Genomic DNA, 25,265 nt, shown 5'->3' with positions numbered 1-25,265 from the left:
TTCCAGTCACTGTTTGTTTTCTCCAGTAACAAACTCAATGGGCCGATGCCCTATCATGTACAATGCACTCAGAGCTCTCAGTATATACCCACGTGTGAGAAGAAGTGTTCTGGAAAAGAGAAAGCTTTCCAAAAGTCCCCATTTGTCTTTGGCTAGGCATTTTTACTCCCCAAAGAATTCTTGTGTCTTAGAAATACCTAAATGAAACATTGCAATATTCTTTAGTCTTTTAGCTAGCAGAGGCAAGAAGAATTTCCTTCTTCCTCCGAAGTTTCCAGTCTGCATCTGCTGAAATAAGTGGACAATAGACAGAGTAACGGGAAAAAAGGTACATAATGTATTAATGTATACATAGACAAAGGAGTCTTGCAAATATGAGATTCAAGGAAGAGCCAGAGGACTGAGGTTTCTATGCCATCCTGGGATTACATAAAGAATGGGGGTTCAAGGCTTCTCAGGGGAAGTGACATCACAGGCTATGAAAGGCTCATGGGAGGAAAGCATGGTGAGCTAAGGCTGTCTTGTTAGGAAGATAAGAATCTCTCAAGTAGCTGCTCTCAGAGACAATAGATGGTACCTGGTGTTAAAAGGTTTCCCTGTCAGACCTCTAAAAACATCATACTTTCAGTCACCTTTTCCTATGAGTTAAGTTCTTTCTAGATCTGGATAAAACAGATAGGGGGCTTCACAGAGAGCCTGTTTTCATTGCTGTTCGCATCACTGTTTATTTCACTAAGGTAGATTTGCTCTACAGATACAAATCTCTCCCACAAAGTACAGCTTTTCAGAGCTATTTCTGTGTCTGCAGCCCCTCTGAATCCATATAAAAATGTGCCAAGGAAGATTATTTGGGGGTGCCATGTTTTGGTTTCCTTCAAGTTCTTTGGCCAATTACATAAACACAAACAGCTTTAAGCTCTTTGGTCTATTACTCAACCGCCAATAGCTTTACTCAGTGTACTGATTGGTGGTGTCTATACAGCAAAGAGAAAGTGGATGAGCTGTCTGGCAGCAAACTCACTATCGCTTTTGTCTGTCCATGTTCCCTCTGATGCAAACTTCTCCTGTTTCTGGATGTCCCTTCTACAACTCCCCTGTACCCACAGCATGCAACCACAACTCTTCAACTTGCATGAAAGGCCCCTAGTCCTCTGGCCTAAACTTAATCACCCTGACTTTACTTTACTTCCTCCACATACTTAATGCTTCAGCCAAACTCCCTTTCTGAAAACAAACACAAAAAGAATGATTCATTCTGCAATTGACTGGATATAAGAGGTTAAGGGGATGGGAGATTCAGAACTGACTCCTAGAGATGAAGCTAAATGAAGTATGTAATCACTATTAATGCAGCACTACTCATGGACAAGGAAGTTAAATGGAGAGAATGACACCTCACCCCTGGAAGTACAAGATAAGATGTGACATATCATAAACTAAGTAGTTGCCTCACGTGGAACATATTGAAATAACAATATTATCTAAAATGTATTCCATGTCAACCACATACCAGGCTCTCAGCTGTCATATTCACATACTTTCTTTGGTATATATTTATCATGGTGCACTATATGATATTTTGAAATAAGTGCAGAGTGTAGCATGGTTAGATCAAGGTAATTAAATGCATTACCACACATACTTTTTTGTGATAAGAACACTTTTACCTACTGTTTTAGCAATTTTCAATAATATAACACATTGTTACTAGAGTTACCATGTTGTACAATAGGTCTCTTGAACTTATTCCTACTATCTAACTGGAATTTTGTACCCTTTATCTTAGCTGATTTGATCTCAAAACCCTCTAGATGTAGACACTACCGTTCTTATTTTATGAATAGACTTCTAAGGCTCAGACAAGGGCAAGGCTGTACGACTTATGAAGCAAAAGATCTGGGATACAAATCTAGGTATAACTTCAATGATCTTGCTCTTTTCCCCTTATGTCATATTGCCTAAAAATAGGAATTTAAGTAGGGTCTACATGAAACAGAATAGTATATATATACATATATCTAGAACAATGGTGCATACATACAGCAGACATACTTTAAATACAGAGACTTAAAGTACCACTGCTAGTGTCTGAAAAGTTAACACCATATTTGATGGTTGATTAGGTCTAATCAACAGATTAGTTTTGTTTGTTTTTGCTTTTGTTATAACCTAACAGCTGTAACTTCATTGACAGCATATGTATCTCTTTGGAATGCTTTTGTCTGACAGTAATGGAGAACCCAACTTAAAGGGCTCTGAGCAATAAGGAAGATAGTAAATTATCTCATGGAATCATAAGGCCATAGCTTTTGTTCTGGGGCTTAACTGGAGCTCTTTCTAATCTTCCTGGTCAGCTACACTCAGGACCTTGACCCCTTTTCTTTCATCCTTTGTTATCGCTTTAGGGTCACAGGAGAGCTTCTACAACTCCACATTCATGTCCTTTCAGTGATGTCCCCTCAGGATGAAGGAAAGATGTGCTAAATGCTTTCTCTCAATAGGCTCTGTCTTTTTATTTGGAAATGAAGTTTCTTGTGGTTCTCCCTCCTATGTCTCACTGGACAGAATTAGGTTATGTAGTAAACCAAACACTAGAAAAGAATATGAGATTCCCATAGCAGCTTTAGGTCAAAGAAAGTCCATTTTTTTAGGGGATGAGGTGGGGCTTTCTCTCATAAAAACAATCACGCAAATGCCTACCAGTCAGGTTGAGATTAGGACTTGGGTCCCCTAAGTTTCTGCCAAGAATGACTAGAGAATTAGCTCCTGCAATCTAAGCCTGACCGTGAAGAACCACCAGCAAATCAAACATTCAACTTTGAAGGCTGCTTTCATTATTCAGTAAGGTATATTTTGATGCCCATGTTTTAATGCACAAATAAGAGTGGAATGTTAGTCCCAACATGTTTCCCAAAGCCAAACACGATCAACAGATCTCTCTTCAGATGAAGTGGACAACAGTTATTTGGAACATAGCTCTTGGCCTGAATGCCACTTCAGGCCGGCCTCAGATGGCCCCAACCACAAGCCACTCTATCCAAATGGATCCACACTGGGTATCAACACAAGAACAGCTGATGTGGAGTGAAGAGCCTGCGTCTGGAACTGGGATTGGATTCAATGCCAGGCTGTGGCACTTACACTCTCTGTGAACCTCAGCTGTTCTGTATGGAGACAGGGAAACCCTTCAGGGCAGGGACTGTGTGATGATCACCCCTCCAACTTCAGTTCATACCAAATGGCTAGCAAACTGCTGAGACTCAATAAATTCACACACTCGTTCATTCATTCATCAAGGCCAAGTCCTAGCTAGGTGGTGGAGATACAATAATGAATAAAACAGATACACCTCATGTTCTCACAGCCTTAGTTTAGCTAACAGGTGATACAGACAAGGAAATAAGCAGGTACAGAAGGGTATGATAGGTGTCTCTATGGGAGGGAGGGGTGTCTTGTGGGAACACATTGGAGACAGGTTAGAAGGCCATGGGATGCTCACTTATGAGATGATGTATAAGCTGGACTTTGAAGTACAAATAGAAATTATCCACATGAGGAGGGAAGAGAGAGGAAAAGCACCCCAGGGGGATGAAACAAAGACTTGGAAGCAAGAGACAACTATATGTCTTTGAGGAAGTAAGAGTAATTTCAATTGACTGGACTGTAAAGTACACATGAGTTTGCAGTTGGCAGTAGGGTAGGGTGGTGATTGGTGTTAGGGGTAGTGAGAGTAACAAGAGATGGGGCTGAAGAAGTAGACAAAAGTCAGATCTTAAGTCCTGAAAAAAAATTTTGTTCAATATCCCAAACGCATGAAAGGGCTTTAAGCAGATGAATAAAATTATCATATTTGCATTTTTTTACATATTGATTTGGCTGCTGTGTAAAGAATGAACCAGAGGAGGCAAAGACTGATGATACGGAGGTTAATTAAAAGGCTATTAAGATAGGCCAGGCTAGAGATGATAGGCTAAAAGTATACAATGAAAATGCCATTACCTGACCCATCTTTGTCACAGGCATGCTTATTCTTTCATCCCTTTATGCATTGGCTAACTCACCCAACTGTAATTAACTAAGCCAGGCACCCTGCTACAGGTGTGGGTTGGTCTCCATTACAGTTATCAAGGGTTACAGTCTAGCAGAAAAGACAGACTGGTGAGCCAACCATTACATTGTTGTGACAAATGCTGTAAGAGTAGAGTGGTAATATGGGTGTTTTCTGTTTGTTACTTTACCTTTTCCCCTTTCTCCTGATAACACAGGCTCTCTTCTTTATGGGAAATCCCATAGAATTCTACGTGGTTTGAGCAACCAAGCAAATTTGTTCCCATGACCACACAGATGATTTGAGTTAGAGCATATAAATCTACCAGAGACAGGCAAGATCCCACAATCATATTTAGCCCATACATGCACTGAGAGAGAAAAGTCTGTCTACTTTAGGATTTTGACTTGTAAGGACAATGAAGACAGCATTGCCAAGGGTCATGTTGCCTCCACACTCAAATTGTCTCTTGAAATTAAAGCTTGGGTAAGCAGAGCCAAAAGGTAGAAAGAAAAAGTACACCAATGCCCAGATTATAACATTTAAACCTTCAGATTATCTCCATCATCTCTTTATCCTAGTTATATGAGTCAACATTCCCCTTTTAGGACTACGCAAGTTTGAATTGGGTTTCTGTTGCTTACATCTAGAAGAATCTGAATATAAATGGACCCATAGATATACAAATGATGAGGAGTATAAAGTTGCTTGTAGAAAAAGAAAAGTTTCCCAGAAGAGGTGATCTTGAGCTGAATCATAAAGCATAAGAGGATAGCATCATCCAGGTGATAGGAGTAGAAGACAGAGGCATTCCAGGCCCAGAGAATTGAATATACAAAACTTGAAGGCATAAAAGACAAAAGGAGTGAACAGGGAAGCCTAAGTTTTCTAACACTGTAGAACACACGAATATAAATGGACCAGTGCATATGTGTAGTAAGCTGTGTGAGGAGGGGGAGGCTGGAGCCACAGGAAAGAAAGATCCAAAGAGGTCCCCTTTTCCTCCTATATACACGTCTCCCCAAACTCATATATAACTGGATTGGGGAGAGGATGTATATTGAGTTGTTCTCTCTTGATTAACTTTAGGATCATCTTGGATCTGTTGCCCTCTTATTTTCACATCTAAAATCTGTTTTTGTGTCTCCAAGACTTGTTCATGACAGCCCTTGTTTTCAGTTTTTCTTATTCTTCCTATTCTCTAAAATCCTTTAAGACTTTACACAAACACTACTACCTTTAAGAAGCCTTCCTTGATTTTTCTAGGCAGAATTGTGCCTTTTCCTCTGAGATGCCACACCCTTGGCATGTGCCTCTGTTAAACACACATTTCATTATGTTTCACGTGAAACTAATTTTTGTATGTTCCCAGTATTGTGGGGTCTTTGAGAATATCAACCTTGATTTTTCATCTTTGGGGAGCCAAGCATAGTGTCTGGACACTAGAATTGTCATAGAAGTGCTTTTAAAAGTGAGGTAAGTACTGACAATAAAACTTTAACCAGCTCCAAGAGTTTCAGTTTGAGCTCAATAGCAACACCAACAATGAAAACCCAAAGCCTAAGAATATCGTTTGAACTTCCTGGGTTGGGAGATAGTTACAAATCTTTAACTTCCAAAGCTTTTCATTAAAACTAGAAGAAAATGTGAGACCAGTTGTGCTCACAGTATTTCAGCTTGACAGTTTCTGGGCTTAGCTGGAGTCAATGAATGAACTTAAATAATGGGGAAAACCCACCCACAAGGCCTTTTGAAGCAAGAAGAAGGGAAGTAAGGGAATCTGATCATCTTACTTCTGTGCTTCTGGGACATTTGTTAAAGTGCCAAACAGATTAAAAGGGAAAAAAACCACTCACCATATTCCAGATTTGCAAATAATACATGTTGTTACAGCATCATAATGATAATCGTTTGAAAAATTGGTGATCTTTTATCTTTTATACAGATGTCTTAGTGTCAGGCAGATTCAACTTATGGGAGGTCTTTCTGCTAATATGGCTCGTTCACTGACCATTCAGCAGGTGGAAAGCATGAAACAGATTTCTTGGTTGTAAAGAAGTCTGAAAATACACATACTTAAGCCTGAAAGATTTGAAGATTTGTCCTGTGTCCCTTTCCTGCAAGGTGCAAAAAGCATACAGATTCAGTGGAGCACCTTGATAATCAACCAGTCCTTCAGGGTTGTCCAAAGGCCCCTGAGCTATAGAAACTGTGCTCACCAGGCCCGCCCTTGTGGGCAACTTCCAGAGCTAAGCTACAGAGGCCAGAGCATCAAACTTCATGAAGTAGGACTCAGGATTTACAAATAAGGTCCATAAAACTTTAATACAAATATGAGCCATGCTTACGTTGCAAAGTTAAGTTTAAAGAAATGACTTAAGTGCACTTAGCATAATAAACCAACTACACACACAAATGCATATATACATCTGTGCAGATATGTGCCTCTGTGTGTGTGTGTGTGTGTGTGTGTGTGTATGTATGTATATATATTTGCATATTTTATGGGTGCAGGCTGTAGCCACTGTCACAAGAGAAAGATTCCTGTCACGTTTACTGCCATCCAGGAGCTAGACCACAGCCTTGCTGATCCAGAAGAAAAATATTATCAGTCTACTCAGAGATGGCCAAACCTGAGTGTTAACCTGACACTAACTAAATTAACCGAGAAATAACAAAGCATTATTCCACAGTAAACATTTCACTTTAGCAGCCAGAATCCTTACGTATCCTACCATTCTGCTTTCCCAAGCTTGAGATACAGGGAAAGCCACTATAATAATCAGAAGTTTGCTGAGTATCTCAGTTAGGACTTTCAGTTGCAAATGGCAGAATTCCTGATCCAAAAGGACTAAAGCACTTGTCTCATGTAACTAAATATTAATACTTCAAAAGAATATCTTCAAGTACAACTTGGTCAGGGCAGGGCCCGGTCACTTGCTCTCTGTTGCTCAGCTCTGCCTCCCTCTACGTGGCTCCTTCCTCAGACAAGATCTCTTTCTGGGACATGAAAAACATGCAGCAGATTCAGATCTTGAATCCTCTCAAATTAAACACTGTGGATAAACAGCGAGCTCCTTTTCCAGAAGTCTATCCCAAATTGTGCCTGTGTATCATGTGCCCATCCTTGAGCCAGACAAAGTAACCAGAGAAAGACGATGCCCAGCTGTGCTTGGTTCCAAGAGTTGGAAAATTAAGTCCCACCAAAACCACTGGAATAAGAATACATTAATATACCACAGGTATACCTCACAGATATTACAGGCTTGGTTTCAGATCACCACAATAAAGCAAGCCATGTAAGTCTTTTGGTTTCACGGTGCATAGAAAAGACATGTTTATGTTATACTTTTAATCTATTAAGTCTGCAATAGCATTATGTCTAAGAAAAACAATGTGCATACCTTAATTTAAAAATAATGTATTGCTAAAAATACTAATGGTTTTCTGAGCCTTCAGCACATTGTGATCTTTATGCTGGTGGAGGGTCTTGGCTTGATGTTGATAGCTGATGACTGATCGGGGTAGTAATTGCTGAAAGTTAGGGTTACTGTGGCAATTTCTTAAAATAATATCACCGTGAAGTTTGTCACATAGATTGATTCTTCTTTTCATACACACACACACACACACACAGAAAGAGAGAGAGAGAGAGAGAAATTTCTGTATTATGTGATGCTGTTTGATAGCATTTTATCTACTATAGAACTTCTTTTAAAATTGGAGTCATCTCTCTAAAATTCTGCTTTACCAATTAAGTTTATAAGCCTTAGTTTGTAATCTTTTATAATATTTGTAATATTCTAAATTATTTGTTGTCATTTCAACAACGTTCACAGTGTCTTCCCCAGAAGTAGATCCCATCGCAAGAAACCACGTTGTTAATCTCATAAGAACAATGCCTCATTTGTAAAGGTTTTATCATGAGATTGCAACAGTTCAGTCACATTTTCAGGCTCCACTTCTAATTCCAATTCTCTTGCTATTTCCACCAAATCTGCAGTTACTTACTCCAGTGAAGTCTTGAATCCCTCAAGTCATTCATGAGGATTGGAATCAACTTCTTCCAAACTTGTGTTAATGTTGATATTTTGACCTCCTCCCATGCATCATAAATGTTCTTAATAGAATCTAGAGTGGTGAATCCTTTCCAGAAGGTTTTCAACTTATTTTGCTTAGCTACCTTGGAGGAATCACTATCTATGGCAGCCATAGTCTTATAAAATGTATTTATTAAACAACAAGACTTGAAAGTCAAAATTACTCTTTGATCATGGGCTGCAGAATAGATGTATTAGCAGGCATGGAAACAACACTAATCTTGTTATACATTCCCACCAGAGTTTTTGGGGTGACCAGGTAAATTGCTATTGAGCAGTAATATTTTTAAAAAGATATTTTTTCTATTAATAAATCTGTAGGTCTTTATAATGAACTCAAAATATTCAGTAAACCATGCCATAAACAAGTATACTGTAATCCAGGCTCTGTTATTACATTCATAGAACACAGGCAGAGTCAATTTAGCATAATTATTAAGGACTCTGGGATTTTCAGAATGGTAAATTAGCACTGGCTTCAATTTAATATCACCAGCTGCATGCCTGACCCCTAAGAAGAGAGTTAGCCTATCCTTTGAAGCTTTGAAGACAGACATTGACTTCTCCTTTCTAGCTATAAAATCCTAAATGGCATTTTCTTCCCATAGAAGTCTGTTTTATCTACTCTGAAAATATGTTGTCTAGTGTAGCCACCTTCCTCAATGATCTTAGCTAGATCCTCTGGATAGCTTGCTATAGCTTCTGTATCATAACTTGCTGCTTCAGCTTGCACTTTTATGTTACGGAGATGGCTTCGTTCCTTAAACCTCATGAAAAAAAAAAAAAAAAACTCTGCTAGTTTCCAAAAATTTTTCTACATCTTCCACACTTCTTTTAGCCTTCATAGAATTGAAGACAGTTAAAGCTTTGCTCTAAATTAGATTTTAGCTTAAGACAGTGTTTTGCCTGGTTTGATCTTCTATATAGACCACTATAACTTTCTCCATATCAGAAATAAGGTTGCTTCACTTGTTACCATTCATGTATTCATTAGAGCAGCACTTTGTATTTCCTTCAAGAACTTTCCCTTTGCATTCACAACTTGGCTGTTTGGTGAAAGAGTTCTGGCTTCCAACCTAGCTCAGCTTTATATGTTCCTTCTTCGCTAAGCTTAATCATTTCCAGCCTGTGATTTAAAATAGGAGATGTGTGACTCTTTCTTTCACTTGAATACTTAAAAACCATTGGAAGTTTGTTAATTGGCCCAATTTCAATATTGTCTCTCAGGGAATAGAGAGGCCCAAGGAGAGGGAGAGAGATGGAAGCAGGGTTGGTTGGTGGAGTGGTAATAACACACACATTTATGAAGTTCCTCATCATATATGGTCATAGTTTGTGGCACCAAAAACCAATTACAATGGTGACATAAAAGATCACTGATCAGAGATCACCATGACGCACATAATAATAATAATAGAAAAGTTTGAAATACTAGGAGATTCACTAAACTGCAACAGAGACAAAGTGAGCACATGCCTTTGGAAAAATGGTACCGATAGACTTGCTCAACCCAGGCTTGCCACAATACCTGTGAAGTGCAATAAAGCAAAGCACAATTAAGCAAGGTATGCCTTTATTTTGATAAGGCATGTAGGAGATCATAGGTGCATAAACCACCCTGCAAAAGCGTAAAAGCACGGATGGTCACTAAATGGTCTTTGCAGAAGAATAGAGTTAGGTACCCATAAAGCTCATTCTGCAGAGTGAGACACTGTGTCAGGATGGGGCTGATTTTCCAATGGCCCTGACAAAGAATCTGAGCTCTATAGCAGTAGGCCTCTTTCTCTATCTTTCCTCCATGCAAGACTTTTCTTGATATTGCTTAATAATTGCCATTGTTAAGATAAAGTTGCTTAATAATTCTTAGATATATGTTCAGTAAATATCAGCTTGAAGGACTGCCAAGTCATATGTCTGAAGAGAGGGGCAGACATCTAGGCCTAGTCCAGTGACAGTCTTTTCCATGTAAGGAAAATACTTAGTTCTTTCACCTCTTTGGCTGATTCATCCCCACAAGTAACTTTTAGAAAGTACAAATAATAGATCAGTTTTCCCAAAGGAGGAAACTGAAGTACAGAAATGAGAAGCATCAGATCTAACACTTGAACTCTTTATTGCTGAATCAACTAAGCAATCTTTTCATACTCTTCACTCAGGGGCCCTTGCCCCACGACACCTTTCTCTGCCTGGTTCTTCCTCAGTCAAAAGCACTAATTATCTTAACCTTTGCTTCCTCCTAGAGCATCGGTGAGGATTCCATCTGCCAACAGGGCAGACATTCTCTAGGTTACAGTCCTAATAATTAGCTGTGAGACCGCCTGAAGGCTGTATTAAAGCACATGGAAACCAACACCAGCATTGTCATGCTTGCCTGTCTCTCCTTGGGGTTTCACAGTGCCGCCACTGGCCATGGTGATTAATGAGTTAATAATAAAGATGAAAGTTTTCGGGTGCTTGAGCAGAGGGTAGCTGTCCACCAAAATGGATTAGCCTGGTCCACCAGGCATGGCCCTGGAGGGACAGCTGTTCCATGTTCCTCCAGGGACCTTGTTTAGCACCAATCACCTTGTCATAAGGATATATTAAGGGGAAAGCAATTCTGGCTGCCTGCTCAGAAACGCTGACCACTCCGGCTGCTTGATGATTCTGAATTTGCAGAGCTGGCCCTGCCCCAGAGGAAGCAGCACAGAAGGGGAGCCGAAGGTCTGGCTTCTTAGCCTGCTCTAGGGTTAATTTAATATGTGACTTTGGAGAAGTCACTTCTCTCTGAGCCTCAGTTTCCTCACCTAGAAGATTGTAGGACTAGGTGATTCCCAAGACTCTTTAAAAGAGAATCTGTAATCCTATTACTTAAGTTACTAAGTAGACCATCAGTAACAGCAACTCATCATCCTCTTTAGGAGTATTTGCTATAAAAATTGAGTCAAAGCTTTCAGTACAGGATGAGTTTCCCAGTCTGACGCAACAGAAGAATCACCTGAATTCAGTGTTAAACTCTCAGTCTCCAGTGCCACCCCACACAGAAAGGATAAAAATCTCCTGGGAAAGACTCTGAAATCTGTGTTTTTAACAAACATCTCTGCTAAGTCTCTAATGGCTCAAGTTTGGAAAACACCGAGATAGACTCAATGGTATACATGCAGCATCTGCAGAGATCCCAGATTCATGGATCTCAAGCTTGTCGGCACATAGGAATCATCTGGGAGCTTTAAAAGCCCTGCCACCCTGGTGCCGTCTCCAGAAATTCAGACTTAATTGGGCTGGCGTGCAGCCTGGGCTTTCAGGGTTTTAAAGATTCCTCAATTGATCCTGATATGCAGTCAGAACTGAGAATCTCTGCCTTAAACCCTAACTGTGTGTGATTCCTATGTCTTCAACATTCCTCCTCTACCACCATTGGGGTAAGGGGCAGTCCAAGAGAGCTCAGACGTTCTTGTAAGGACAACACCGTCATCCAGCACCTGCTAGAGACTCTGATGACAGAAGGACCGATTCTTATTTTCCTTGCAGCAGCGTGGCAGCAAGGGATGGAGGTCTTCTTGTGTAAATGGGAGCATCAATTGCTCCCTCCGTGTTCCTGGGAAAGTGGGACTCGCACTCTGCCTGTTCACATCACAAGTGTTCAATGAACAATACTTGTATCGAGGATCAAGAGAGGTTTTAGGAGATCATGGGAAACTTCTCACAGTCCCCAGATACTTGGCAAATAATTGCCACTGGACATATTTATCACTTTCATTCAATTTTTTAAAAAGCAGAAATAGTGGTAACTTTCGTTACCACTTTCTAAGCTCCAATCATATCCTCTGCACTGGGCTAGACCTAACAACCACTATCACTCACCCTCACCCCACCTGCAGAGAGGAGGACTCTCCCTGCTTGTTTCTTCCCAGACTAGGAAACTCAACTTCAGAGACTTGAAGGTCATTCTGCTGGCACAAAACAGAGGTCTAAGCCCTCATCTGTCATACTGCAGGCCAGCCCCAGGCCCCACGCCACACCACCCTGTAATTTATTTGGTAGATTGTTTTATTTCTGAGTAATAAAGTCTCTCCCTCTGCCCACCATCTAATTCCATATAATTTACATGAAAACCCTGTCACCAAAGTATTCTCTCTGTGGGAGACATCAGCTCCTGTCAGCCTTTTGAAATGTCTAGAGCAAAAGCTGGAAGCTTGTCTTGTAGCATTTAAGCAATCAGCATATGTCTATTAAGGGAGAAGCATCCATTTTGAGAGTGACTTGACATTTTAAAAATGTCTATTTGTTACCAACAATATCTTTTCAAACCTTTCAAAATCCCCTAAAACCAACAAAATCAGCTAGCATGCAGGTGAGCCTATCTTCCCTGTCACTGTCTAAGCAGTGATATTTCAGTACTGAAAGGAGATGTGTGTGTGTGTGTGCATATGTGTGTGCATGTATGTGTCTGTGCATGTATGTATGTGTATATGTGCAAGTATATGTGGAAGGCACATGCCTGTGTATATATCTGTATGTGTGTGTGCATGCATGCACACATGTGCAGACAAAATAGAGGACTCTAACGATGAAGTAGACGTAGGACAGAGACAAGAAGAACCTAAGTCCACCCACTTCTTTCATCAAGCAAAATGAAGGATCTGAAGCCATCACCAGCCCTTAAATCTCTGCTCTCCTTTAGTAATTAATCAACCAGCTTGGTACTTTTTTATTTTATTTTATTTTATTTTATTTTATTTTATTTGCTTCTCGTCCGTAAAAAGACAAAACAATTATTTATGGAATTGATTTCCCCCTTGATCACTTAAAACTCTCAGCAAGTCACTTAATTTTTCTGTGCCTCAGTTTCCTCATATAATTATTATGAGGAATAAATAAGCTAATAAATGTAAAACAAAATATATGGAATATAATAAGCATTGTTGTTATTGTCATTCCTAACTCAAAAATATTATTGGTTTGTTCCATTTCACTATCTTGGGGAACAGATTAATGATATATTTCCTTTAATCGTCAAATTAGAAAACCGTTCACCCCCATATTATAGATCAACAGAATATCTAGTCTTCCTCCTAGGGTTTTCCTCTTTCCAAAATTTTCATGACCTTCCAAACATTGTTGATAGGCTCTACTAATCCACTCTGGTTTCTGGCTTGTCTTTCTCTAGGTATCCTTTGCTCCCTAGTTTCTTTTACAAAAAGCACCATAATTTTTTATAAGCTTGGACACAGTCTTCTTCCTTAACATCTCCCAAAAAAATCTACGTTGCTTGGGGTCCATGCATGAGGAACAGGAAAGAATAAAGCAAAGAGTGACTCATATAACTTCCAAGGTTGTACACGGGACTTACAAACTATTAATCCATCTTGGATTTGCATTCTGCAGCTGCAAGTCTTCCTAATGGAGGAGGCATCCAACCCTCACCAACAAAAAAGTCTCTGGCAACTTCCTCCTCTAGAGACCAGAGGACCATTTCTTGGTACCCAGTAAGAAGGAGGTTTCTTCCACAATCTCTGCCCACATCCAGCATAGGCTGGCTTCCTTTCTGACCCAGAGGGAGATAAAGCAGGGACATTCATTCTTCAGGAAATCCTCTGGTCTTCCTTCCACCCACGGGGCAGTCTGATCACCAGAAACAGACAGGGTAATGGCTGTCTTGCCATTTGTTTAGCAAAGTCTGAGTTGATCAATTTTAAATAGCACTTCCTGAACACAGTAAGAGTACAGCATAAATTCACATTTAGGAGAAATAGTTCTTCCAGGACCATTCTAGAGATATATATACTCAACTCACATTAAAAAGCCAAATTCTCAGTTTGGCAGGATAGTGTCTGTTTTACTGATATGTAACCAAAGGGATTCAGGAGGAATTTTCCAAAAGATAATTAGTGTTCCTCAGCTGCAGGAAGCAAACATAGTCAGTGACCCTAAAATGTCCATACTCCAATGAAAGAAAAAAAGAATTAAAAATCCTCTTTTTTGAGTACCCCATACACAGGGTTGTTATAAAGGCAAAATAAAATGCATTTTCTGAACTTCAAGAGGCTATAAAAACATTGGTCATAATTAATATGCTTCAGCCCCAATTTTCCCATCTGAAAAAAAATTGAATGATAATAATAGCTACCACACAAGTTGTTGTGATAATTAAACAGGATTTAATGTGTGTCAATCTTAGACAAATATTAGGCACTATTTTTTTATTTCCAAGCTCTGGTAGAAATTAATTATGTGTTGTGACTATGTTACTTCAACACTCACCATTTATTTATTTTATTTTATTTTATTTTATTTTATTTTATTTTATTTTATTTTTTTTTGAGATGGAGTTTCACTCTTTTTGCCCAGGCTGGAGTGCAATGCACGATCTCAGTTCACTGCAACCTCTGCCTCCCGGGTTCAAGCGATTCTCCTACCTCAGCCTCCCGAGTAGCTGGGATTATAGGCATATGCCACCATGCCCGGCTAATTTTGTGTTTTTAGTAGAGACAGGGTTTCTCCATGTTGGTCAGGTTGGTCTCGAACCCCCAACTTCAGGTGATCCACCCACCTCAGCCTCCCGAAGTTCTGGGATTACAGGCATGGGCCACCGCACCTGGCCAATACTCAACCTTCATTATCTGAAAATAAGGTTATTCCAGGTCTGATTCTCTGCAGGGATACAGAGTCTTCCACACAACCACACCTAGGATGTCCCTCCTGAGTGTGCTTTGCTATTAAATATGATTCATTCTGCAATCCAACTGGGTTCTCAGCTTCTCACTGAAGTACTCCCTGACCAGCACAGGAATCCCATTTCTCAATGCTTATAGTTCTATAGTAATATTGAACACCGTCTAATTTTGTTTGCCAGTCTTTAAGATAATATTTCTAACTCTGAAATCAACCATAACTTCCTCAAGGATGACCATTGCACCTGATTATTTATCTAGACAGTCTACGTTATAACAAAAAGAGTAGGTGCATTTGTTTCAGAGAATCTTGAATTCAAATTCTGCTTCTGTCACTTGTTAGTGGTCATATTTGGGGCCAGTTACTTTAGATTTCTGAGCATCAATCTCTTCATCATTAACTTGTGTATAAAGAGAAAGCATGAGAAGAGAACTTCAAAAATTACTCCAGTTGCCTGTCTGTGCAGCTAGAGGCAGCAAAGCAATACACGGGAGATGTCACCTGAGAGGGAACTTATATTCAAGTAGATTGCTACTGGCAGGGAAAAAGGATGACCAAAACCTTCTGTAGCTCCATGATATCCACCCCTCACTTAGACACCTTGGCATACACAAGACCCTGGAGAAGGCTGGATCAACTCTTGAAAGGAGCCAAAAACCTTTTGGAAAAAACTAAGACCACAACACAAGCATCCTCGAATTAAAATATGGGAAAAGCTTTCAGGATGGATCAGGTGGCCTTGACACAGGCTGCCACAGGAGAATGGAGCAAGGGCTTCAAGGGGTTATTTAGCAGAAGGAAAGAGAATCTGGGTGGAACACAAAAGTCTGGGTGCTTGAGTGGTGGCTGTTCAGGCACAGTAAAGAACTGAGTCTTAGAGACCTTCAACACATCACCACTGTCTCAGAAACAGTGCTTGGGACTAATGGCTAGTCATGCCAACTGGAACTAAGCCATCCTAAGCATTGGTAGCCTTGCTGTGAGCAATCTGGACATCAGTAATTACCATATTGTCAAAAAAAAAAAAATCTATGTACCTATGAGAAACCAAGCTGTCTCACTACCTTTGTAGGGAAATTGACTGTGTATACAAGTAGATGGATCTTACTTTCCACTCTCTAATGACTTGACATCTGCAGGCAGGACTCACCCTGCTGGACGCAGAACATTTAACAAATTAGGACACAGGGAGGCCTCAAAAGGATGACATAGACTCTTCTGCAATAGAGGTAGGTAGATCCTACAGTAATCATTCAAAAAATGTAAGAAATACCAATGTGTCTGTGCCCCCAAGCTGGGCCACCAAGCTGAGGGCCAAGCTGATGTGGCACTAGCCACATCAGGAGCATGAGGGTAGTAGCCTACCTCATACGTTGTTGTATGGATTAAATAAAATAACAAATATGAAGTCTCAGCATAAACATTCATTCTCTCCCTACCGCCTTCCTGATTTCTGCAATGCTCAACACTGCACCTTATTATACACCGAAAAGCCTCAGGCACTTTCTGTACAGTAAGTGATACAAATATAAAGCTGGAGTCTGTAGAGAAGGTGGATGACACCCTTCTGTTACCCCAGTGTCAAAGAAGATCCGGGCTTAAAGAGATCTCAGAGATCATGCCATACAATTGTCCTGCTCTACAGATGGGGAAAGAGATGTCTGGAGTGGTTAAAGAGACTGCCCATGGCCAAACAACAAGTGCCCTCATTCATAGATGTGCTGTCACTCTACAACATCACATGGCCTCTTCTCACTCTTCTTATACCTAACACAGACAGCATTTAGCTTCTAATGCCTTGCACCAGCACAGAGTACTGGCACCTAGTTTTCCACCTGTTGGTCCATGCCTATTCAAATACATTAAATTGCCATCTCCACTGAGTTATTCCCAGGAACAGTTGTGTGGGCCAGTGAGTGGAGAGAGAGTTCTTATAAGAACTAAGGTGGGGTAGAAGATACATTTTACAATTTATCAAAGTCATGACCACTGGCATCTCATATTTCACAATAAAAAATGCTGTTTATATAAACTACAAATACGTATGTACGGTTGAAAATGGGGAAAAAAGATAAAATATCTCAGATTTCTGTAGCCATGGAGGTATACATGCACCTCAACTTACAATAGGGTTACATCCCAATCATCCCATTATAAATAGAGATTTACCATAAGTTGAAAAAGCATTTAATACACCTCATCTACGGAATATCATAGTTTAGTCTGGCCTACCTTAAACGTGCTCAGAACACTTACACTAGTCTGCAGTTGGGTAAAATCATCTAACTCAAAGCCTATTTTATAATAAAGTGTTGATATTTCATGTAACTTATTGAATACTGTACTGACCATGAAAAAGAGAATGCTTGTATGAGTACTCTAAGTGTTATTTCTATTGAATGCATATTGCTTTTGCACCATCATGAAGTCAACAAAATTGTAAGTCAAACCATTGCAAGTCGGGACACATGAATACCAACCTCAGATTATTCCAAATGTCTTTTTTCAACCCCTTCACACAGAGTGCTCTAAATGGATAGAGAAAATTGCATAACCATGCATATTGGTACTACTAAGAATTAATGATCATTAGGCTCAAATAAGTTTAGTCCATATTTTGCATCCTGAAAGAGAGCAACACAAAGCACTAGCATCATTTCCAAGTGGGCACCTCATTATTTTATTAGGCTAGCTAATTCTGGGCAAAGAAGTGGAAATTAGGCCTAGTGGATAAAATGGTCATGTGCCCACTGGGGCATCTCCACAATATAAAATGAATCTCAAAGACTGAGGCAACTTGTATGGGCCTCCTGTAAACTTGGAATGATGATGCTTGCAGGAACATTGAGGGCGGGGAAGAAAAATGCATAAGTGATGATTCCAGCAATGACAAGTCACTACCCCTCCAGAGTACAAGTAATCTAGTGTAAACAAACTCCCACCAAGTGGGTAGCTGGGATCCTCATGGGATGGTGCCCTATCAGGAGCTTGGTGTTGGTCTCTGTAGCTGCACGGAACCTAGAAAGGCCTAGGTGGGTGTGAGCTGCTGCTGTTGGCTCATACGTGGCTGGTCTAAGACTCATTTCACAGGCACTGGGCTAGCTAAGGACAGAGGGCAGTGTCGACATCCCAGGACAAGCATTATCTGGTGGTGGTTGAGAGACTTCTCTATGTTGGATGCTTTCTGATGGGCACAACATGAAATGCAAAGATTAACAAATAGAATGTCCACTACTGTAATTTCATCACCTGCCTCTGTCTCAAATTTCTATGTTTTGAATCTTCTAATCATGTTCCTTTTAGGCTTCTGATCAGTCACCCAAGCCATTTTCCCTGCCAAGGAGTCTGCATAGTTCTGCAATTCAGGCCATGTTTTCTTCACATCAAGTGTAATAGTCAGCTTAGACTGCTATAACAAAATGCCATAGGCTGGGTGGCTTAAACAACAGAGAATTATTTTCTCATGGTGGCTAAAAGTCCATGATCAGGGTACCATGGCTGGTTCTGGTAAAGACTCTCTTCCTGGCTTCTAGATGGTCATCTTCTCACTGTATCCTCACATGACCTCTTCCTTGCACACACAAAAGAAGAGAGAGACAGAACAAGTTCTCTGATGTCACTGTTTATAAGGACACTAATCCCATCATGAGAGCCCACCCTCATGACCTCATCTAAAACTAATTGTCTCCTGAAGGCCTCATCTCCAAATACTATCACATTTGGGGTTAGGGCTTCAACATATGAATTTGTGCAGGACACACAAATATTTAGCCCACAACACAAAGTTAATGTGCTGTGAACACCCTGGCCTCCTGGAAGGACTTTCCCTCACAGCTATCTTTCAGGGTCACTTTCAAACAATTTTCAATGTCCAATTTCAAATAACACCAACATATGGAGCTGACCCACCCATGAATCAAGCCAAAGTGGTTTTCTCCTTTATCAGTTTGTTGTAGGAAAGCACCGAAGAATGAGGCCATAGGTGTGAGCTAAGGGGAGAAGTGCTGGTACAGTAAAGCCAGCGATTAGGATCTGGACCACCTCTTCTCATAACTTCCTTTTGCCCTTTGAGCCTACTCATTTCTGATCCCAGTTGTAGCATTTCCAAAGAATGATGGAATGCTGATGTGCCCACCTGACTTTATGATTAAGTGGGTCTGACAGTAACCAGCTTATAGTGGGCAGCTCTGGTTGCATGTTTTCATGCCCTGTGATGTCCCATCATTAAACTAATTCTCCAGCAGAGCCCAGGAGTTAATCAACTGAGAGATGATCCTTGGTGGGACTGAAGGAATTGCTATAAAACTTTAAAAGAGGGCTTCAAAGAGTTCAGAAACTTCTACTTGTCCCCAAGAAACTTCAGGTCTGCCTGAAGGGTTACGTATAATCATCTTCTTCCCTTTGACTTCCCCAGTGCCTGTCCTATGAACTTCATACTTGCGTAGCCAGACCCACAATTGCACAGGCTAATTCCTTCTAATACATCTCTACCCATTTTATACAGAAACAAAACAGAAATGTCAACTGCAAGAAAGAGAGGTTAATTGGAGATGATGGGCTGAATATGAATAAGAAAGAAAGGAGTTAAAGGGTAGGGGAAATATTACAGTGTTTGTCCAGAGACAACATGCAATATGGAGTGATCCAGAGTGGGACGGTGGGGAAGGAAGTTGCTGCTTCCATGATTAACTTAATTCAAGCAGCCTAGGGTAGACATTATTGGTATCCCCACCAAGACCACCTCAAATTCTCTTGCCAGTGCTGGGTGCCCATCCTTCAGTTTCTGTGTGCCATGATGTTCTCTATTTGCCACTACAACCTCTTCAAAGAACGATACTTAGGCTACTGTAACTGATTTATCTATAAAAAGAGGAAGAAACATCTAGGAGTTTATATACCCCTAAGATGATCTGTAACTGCTTAGCTAGGTCTAGGTTATAAAAGTCCAGCTTCCTTGCCCCAAAATAAACTCCAGAGATCCTTGTGGATTAGACTGGAAACCTCATCTGAAATTTCAGTCTTGCTTGTCTTCTTCCCCTCCCTATCTTGCTTCCTTCTCTCTCTCTCTCTCTCTCTCTCTCTCTCTCTCTCTCTCTCTCTCTCTCTCTCTCCAGTTCCTTGGAGACTTTCCTTGGAAAATTCTTTGCACTCAGATCTTTGGCTTGGGGTTTATTTCTGGGAGACCCTGACCTAAGATAGATCCTCCCATCCTAGGACCCCTCTAATGTCCTGTAAACATGCTTTGTAGGTTCAGGAAATATCTATAACAAAGCTACTCATGATATTTTCAACAAAATCAGTGGTTTCCAAGCTTTCTTCAGAAGCAAAGCTATTTTTTAGATGAAACAAAACCTGACTCAAAACCACATTATATAAAATAGGTACTAGTCACCTCCTTGGGTGACAGATGGCAGATCTTTTTGAAGCCCCTTCTGTCTGCATTCCCTTTACCCCACAACTGTCCCAAGGTACCTCATTGGAACCTAAAGACTCAGTAAAATACTATTAGCAAATAGGCATATTGGATGATTTATATGATCCTTCGACTCAACTCATACTCCTTGATGTAGTTTTTTTTTGTTTGTTTTTTTGTTTTTTTGTTTTTTTTTTTTTTTTGAGACGGAGTCTCGCTCTGTAGCCCAGGCTGGAGTGCAGTGGCCGGTTCTCAGCTCACTGCAAGCTCCGCCTCCCGGGTTTACGCCATTCTCCTGCCTCAGCCTCCCGAGTAGCTGGGACTACAAGCGCCCGCCACCGCGCCCGGCTGGTTTTTTGTATTTTTTAGTAGAGACGGGGTTTCACCGTGTTCGCCAGGATGGTCTCGATCTCCTGGCCTCGTGATCCGCCCGTCTCGGCCTCCCAAAGTGCTGGGATTACAGGCTTGAGCCACCGCGCCCGGCCCTTGATGTAGTTTTTACATTGATTTCTGTTGCAGAAGAAAAGCAAACAGAGCTCTTGTTGTCCTTCCTGGTCTCAGCAGGTGAACACTGCTTCTTTTTCCCCGACCCCTGCCATCCCCAGACCCCTGGCTGCCTCCCAGCCCACTGCCTTGTCATGCTCCACTATTAACTTCAGGTGACCAAGAAAGCTGCAATCTCCTTTCATTTTATTGCAGTTCAGGGTCTCATGCATCATAACTGCCAAATGCAACCAGAAGTCGTAGCAATCAAATGGCGACTGGCATTTATAGTCTGAATTCAGAAAAAGTGAGCAACATTTCCTGGGACAATCCTGCCTTTCTGGGAACCAGAATCCATCTCCCATTTTACTAACCAGCCCACTTTGAAAAATACATTGGAAGCCTCAAAGAAAAGTAATTTAACCCATCAGAGGATTGTCAGAGAGCAACATTTGGAGAGGACTATAAATAATCAGACTTTCGTCCTCAGGAATAAGAAGGACTTGCTATCCCACCATTTGTAAAATAATTTAAAACTCATTATCTCAGTTCTTATTTTCTGTCAGAAATATTTATATCTCTGGTTCTTTTCTCAACCTCAAAACCTAAACGTGGCACTGGAGATACTTAACTAGTCAGGATGAACCAGGGAGAATGTGACCCGAAAAAGATTTCATGGAGAAGAACATTTCAGTAATGGGTTGCTCTGGCTGAGAGGTATTTTTTTACCTCAAAAGTCAGGGGTATTGAAACATCCTTCCCATTCCATCAGTTCAGAGAAGGGGATGGTGTGGCTTTAAGACAGGAAGGTGCAGAAGACCTTGTAAAAAAGTGAATGAGCACCACCTCTCCAGCATTTGTGTACGTCGGCAGTTTCTCAAATAGAAACAGAAATAGAACCTTTGAAATATGGAAGAGGCAGACACAAAAGCTTCCATCACTGCCAAGTAAGAAGAATTTTAAGTTCCTGGGACTTCAGCCCAGTTATAAGGAAGCTCACATGTGCTAGATGAATGGGAGCAACTTCAGATGAGAGCCAGAAGGAATCATGGAAAATCCGAGAGAAGTTGGGGCTGACCTTACAGAGCTAGGGCCTTCCAGGACCAGTGGCCCCCTCTCAAGACATTTTTAGAACTCTAGTAAGGAATGATTATTCTTTAATGCCTACATGACACCTAGAAGAAGCTGTGATCTAAGAGAGAAGCTTCAGGGATCTGACAAACTTAGGCTTGCCCCGTTGCCTCCTATGTACGGCCTTGGGGAAGTTACTTACCATTTCTAGCATTCACTTCTGGAAGTGAAAAGAGTGTTCAATTCACAGCGTGGTTGTAAGAATAAAACATTGTATAGAATTTTCCTGACATAATTCTCTCCCATAAACCAGGTGGTTAAAAGTGTCAGTTTCTGTACTCATGGGCTTGGTCTACTGTAACAAAATACCATCAGCTGGGTGGCTTAAACAATAGGCATTTATTGCTCACAGTCATGGAGGCTGAAAAGCCCAAGGTCAAGGTGCCCATTGATTCTCTTCCTGATGAGAGCCTCCTTGCCAGATTAGAGACGGCTGCCTTCTCGCTCCGTCCTCAGACGGTAGGGAGAGAGAGCAAGCTTTCTACCTCTTCTTATATAATTACTAATCCCATTATGAAGGCCCAGCCCTCATGCATTTACCTAACTCTAATTACCTCCCAAAGGCCCCATCTTCAAACACCATCACATTGAAGGTAAGAGATTTAACATGTGAACTTGGGGAAGGCATGCAATTCAGTCCACAGAAGTCCCTTTTTTCCCTCCTTGCGTATAATGCAATTTATAAATTTACATATGCACATGTATGTATATAAATGTATATATATGATCTTTCATATGATAACCGCATGGGGTCTATCTTCTATCTTTGGATGGCGTATGACACATACTCTAATTACATAACAATTATTTAAATTATTAAACAAATTATCTTAACAAATTACACAATATACACATATACAACAATCAAATACTTGCTCAAATTATATCTTGACTTAATGGAACACCAATTTCATTCGTTACATGAGACTGCTGGGTTGACTAAGCGTTTTGGATGGCTGGGTCTATACACTTGCATTTTTATGCCCAGTTCTGCAACTAACAGCCTAGAAGATTTCAGACAAGTTAATTAAAAAATCAGAGCTTCAGTTTGCAACTGTGAAATAAACATTTAACTAAATAACTTTTCCTTTCCTTTCTAGTCCATTGCCAAAAACAGTGACATGGTCACCAAGTGTAAAGGGCATCCTGGAGGCGATGAAGATGTGGCCTGGAGTAGTAGCAGAATGATTCCTGTTGGAGACAAGTATTCAGACATAACTACTGTACCATCCCGATGGGTATTAACCCTGAAAATTTAACAGCTACTTGTGAAAGTCAAGCATTTTTGACAAAAAGTAATTTTTAAACGTGCATATGCAAATTGATCACCTACAGGGATATACTCAAGTGTACTGAAAAAGAAAGATCAGCAGTTATTAAACTTATTTTGGCATGGTTTAATCAATAAATCCAAACAAAACTCTCCACTCTACTCTTAGACTCACTCATCATCATGATTTTTCTATGTTTACTCTCAGTTGTAAGCAACATGACCATGTCACCATTCCCAGACCAAAGTCATGTATAGCAACTTTCCACATGACGGCCTCCTTCCTGCTGTGCCTGCACCACCATGACTCTTTTCTATGCACAACTGGACCCATACCCGCTACATTTAGTTTTACAAATAAATGGTACCAAATTCTGCTGCCCATGATACTTTTAAAAAATACACAAAACCGGGCCGGGCGCAGTGGCTCAAGCCTGTAATCCCAGCACTTTGGGAGGCCGAGACGGGCGGATCACGAGGTCAGGAGATCGAGACCATCCTGGCGAACACACTGAAACTCCGTCTCTACTAAAAAATACAAAAAAACTAGCCGGGCGAGGTGGCGGGCGCCTGTAGTCCCAGCTACTCGGGAGGCTGAGGCAGGAGAATGGCGTAAACCCGGGAGGCGGAGCTTGCAGTGAGCTGAGATCCGGCCACTGCACTCCAGCCTGGGCGACAGAGCCAGACTCCATCTCAAAAATAAAAATAAAAATAAATAAAAATACACAAAGCCAGCCTGGCACAATGGCTCATATCTGTAATCCCAGCCATTGGGAGGCTAAGGTGAGAGGATCACTTGAGGCCAGGAGTTCAAGACCAGCCAGGGCAACAGAGAGATTCTCTGTCTCTACAAAAAAAAAAAAAAAAATTAAATAGCTGGGCATGGTGATGCATGCCTATAATCCCAGCTACTCTGGAGGCCAAGGCAGGAGGATCCTTTGAGTCCAGGAGTTTGAGGCAGCAGTGAGCTATGATTGTGTCACTGCACTCCAGCCTGTATGAAAAAGCTAGACTCTGTCTCAAAAAAAAAAAAAACCTTTGATACATTTGAGAGTTCACCATTGCCTACCAAATGCAAAATAAATTCTGTCTGCTTTTCAAGGTCCTCCTTTGAATCCTTGAGTAGCAGTTTGTACCAGGAACTATACCAATTAGAGAATAAAGGGGTCAGTGGAGTCTGGTTTCTGCTCTCATGAAGCAAAAATTCCGTATGAGGCTACAAAGAAGTAAACATGTCAACAGAGAATATGAATATTGTGCTGTAAGTGGTGCAGCAGAAGAAATGCCTTGTGGAAGGAAGTGCTGTGGGAGTCAGAGGAACAGAATGACCCAACCTGACAGTGTCACTGGGGAGGCAGTCAGCAAAGCCGCCTTCAACTGGCCTTGAGAATGAGGCCCAATAACCCATGGCTGGGTTCTGAGCCAGCATCCTGACTTTGGGCTTCTGTTCATGTTATTTCCTCTGCCTAGAATCCAACCCCTCCCCTCCTTCCAGACATGACCTGCCCAACACAGGTCAAACAACATCCTCCTTCATGAGCTTCCCGTAAGGTACCTAGTCAGAATTAAAGGTTTCCTCCTGAAGGAGAGCTCACAGCAGGCTGCTGGTTGCTCTATTTAGCTCTCATTTGATTTTCTGTTGTGTTAGAGTCTGTGGTTTACATGTGTAAGTGGACTCCTGCCTCGTCCATTTCCTTAGTTCCCACAGCCCGAGGTAAGATTCATTGCATCTAGCAGGCAATCAATAAATAGCCGCTGAATTAAATTATATTCACAGTCAATCCTTGCTCAAAGACTGCAGCTGACGTTCCCTCTTAGACTACGCACAGAGAGGACTCTATGACATAATACATGATTCCTTTTGGTGCCCCATAACCTCAGGTTTTCTACTCATGCCCCTCCACACTTCCTTCAATTGCTCCTCCATCAATCAGGTCCCTGTAAGCCCGACTATTTCATACCCTTGAAATGTGTACTGCTGGGATCCCCTCTACTCACACACTGATTCTATTCCTTACATTGGCTGTGACTATTCTATTCTTTGCTTTTCTCTTGTCTTTTCAAGCAAGTTACTTCTACTTCTTTCCCACTGCTGTTCTTACCTGCATCGCCCTCCTCTGGTTGTGGTCTGGATTTGTTTCACTTCTTCCTGTTCAGTTTACAGCG

General features: G+C 41.0%; 1 long non-coding RNA gene across 3 annotated transcripts in view; it reads left to right on the top strand.

Annotated features, from left to right (window-relative positions):
* The window catches only part of LOC103887162, a 37,721-nt gene extending 14,460 nt beyond the window's left edge, over nt 1-23,261 (top strand). The window contains exons 4-5 of one of the 3 annotated variants that reach the window (XR_001905945.1): nt 226-328; nt 22,930-23,261. This is a non-coding gene — a long non-coding RNA (uncharacterized LOC103887162). Of the gene's footprint in view, nt 1-225; nt 329-10,388; nt 10,499-22,929 lie in introns of those variants that run through there. The other 2 variants (XR_004185955.1, XR_651145.2) reach the window with 2 other exon arrangements.
* The last annotated feature ends 2,004 nt before the right edge of the window (nt 23,262-25,265 follow it).

This window comes from Papio anubis, chromosome 8, assembly GCF_008728515.1.
Source record: "Papio anubis isolate 15944 chromosome 8, Panubis1.0, whole genome shotgun sequence".
Taxonomy (NCBI): Eukaryota; Metazoa; Chordata; class Mammalia; order Primates; family Cercopithecidae; genus Papio; species Papio anubis.
The sequence above is the reverse complement of the archived record's forward strand: the minus strand, read 5'-3'. Positions and strand labels throughout refer to the sequence as shown.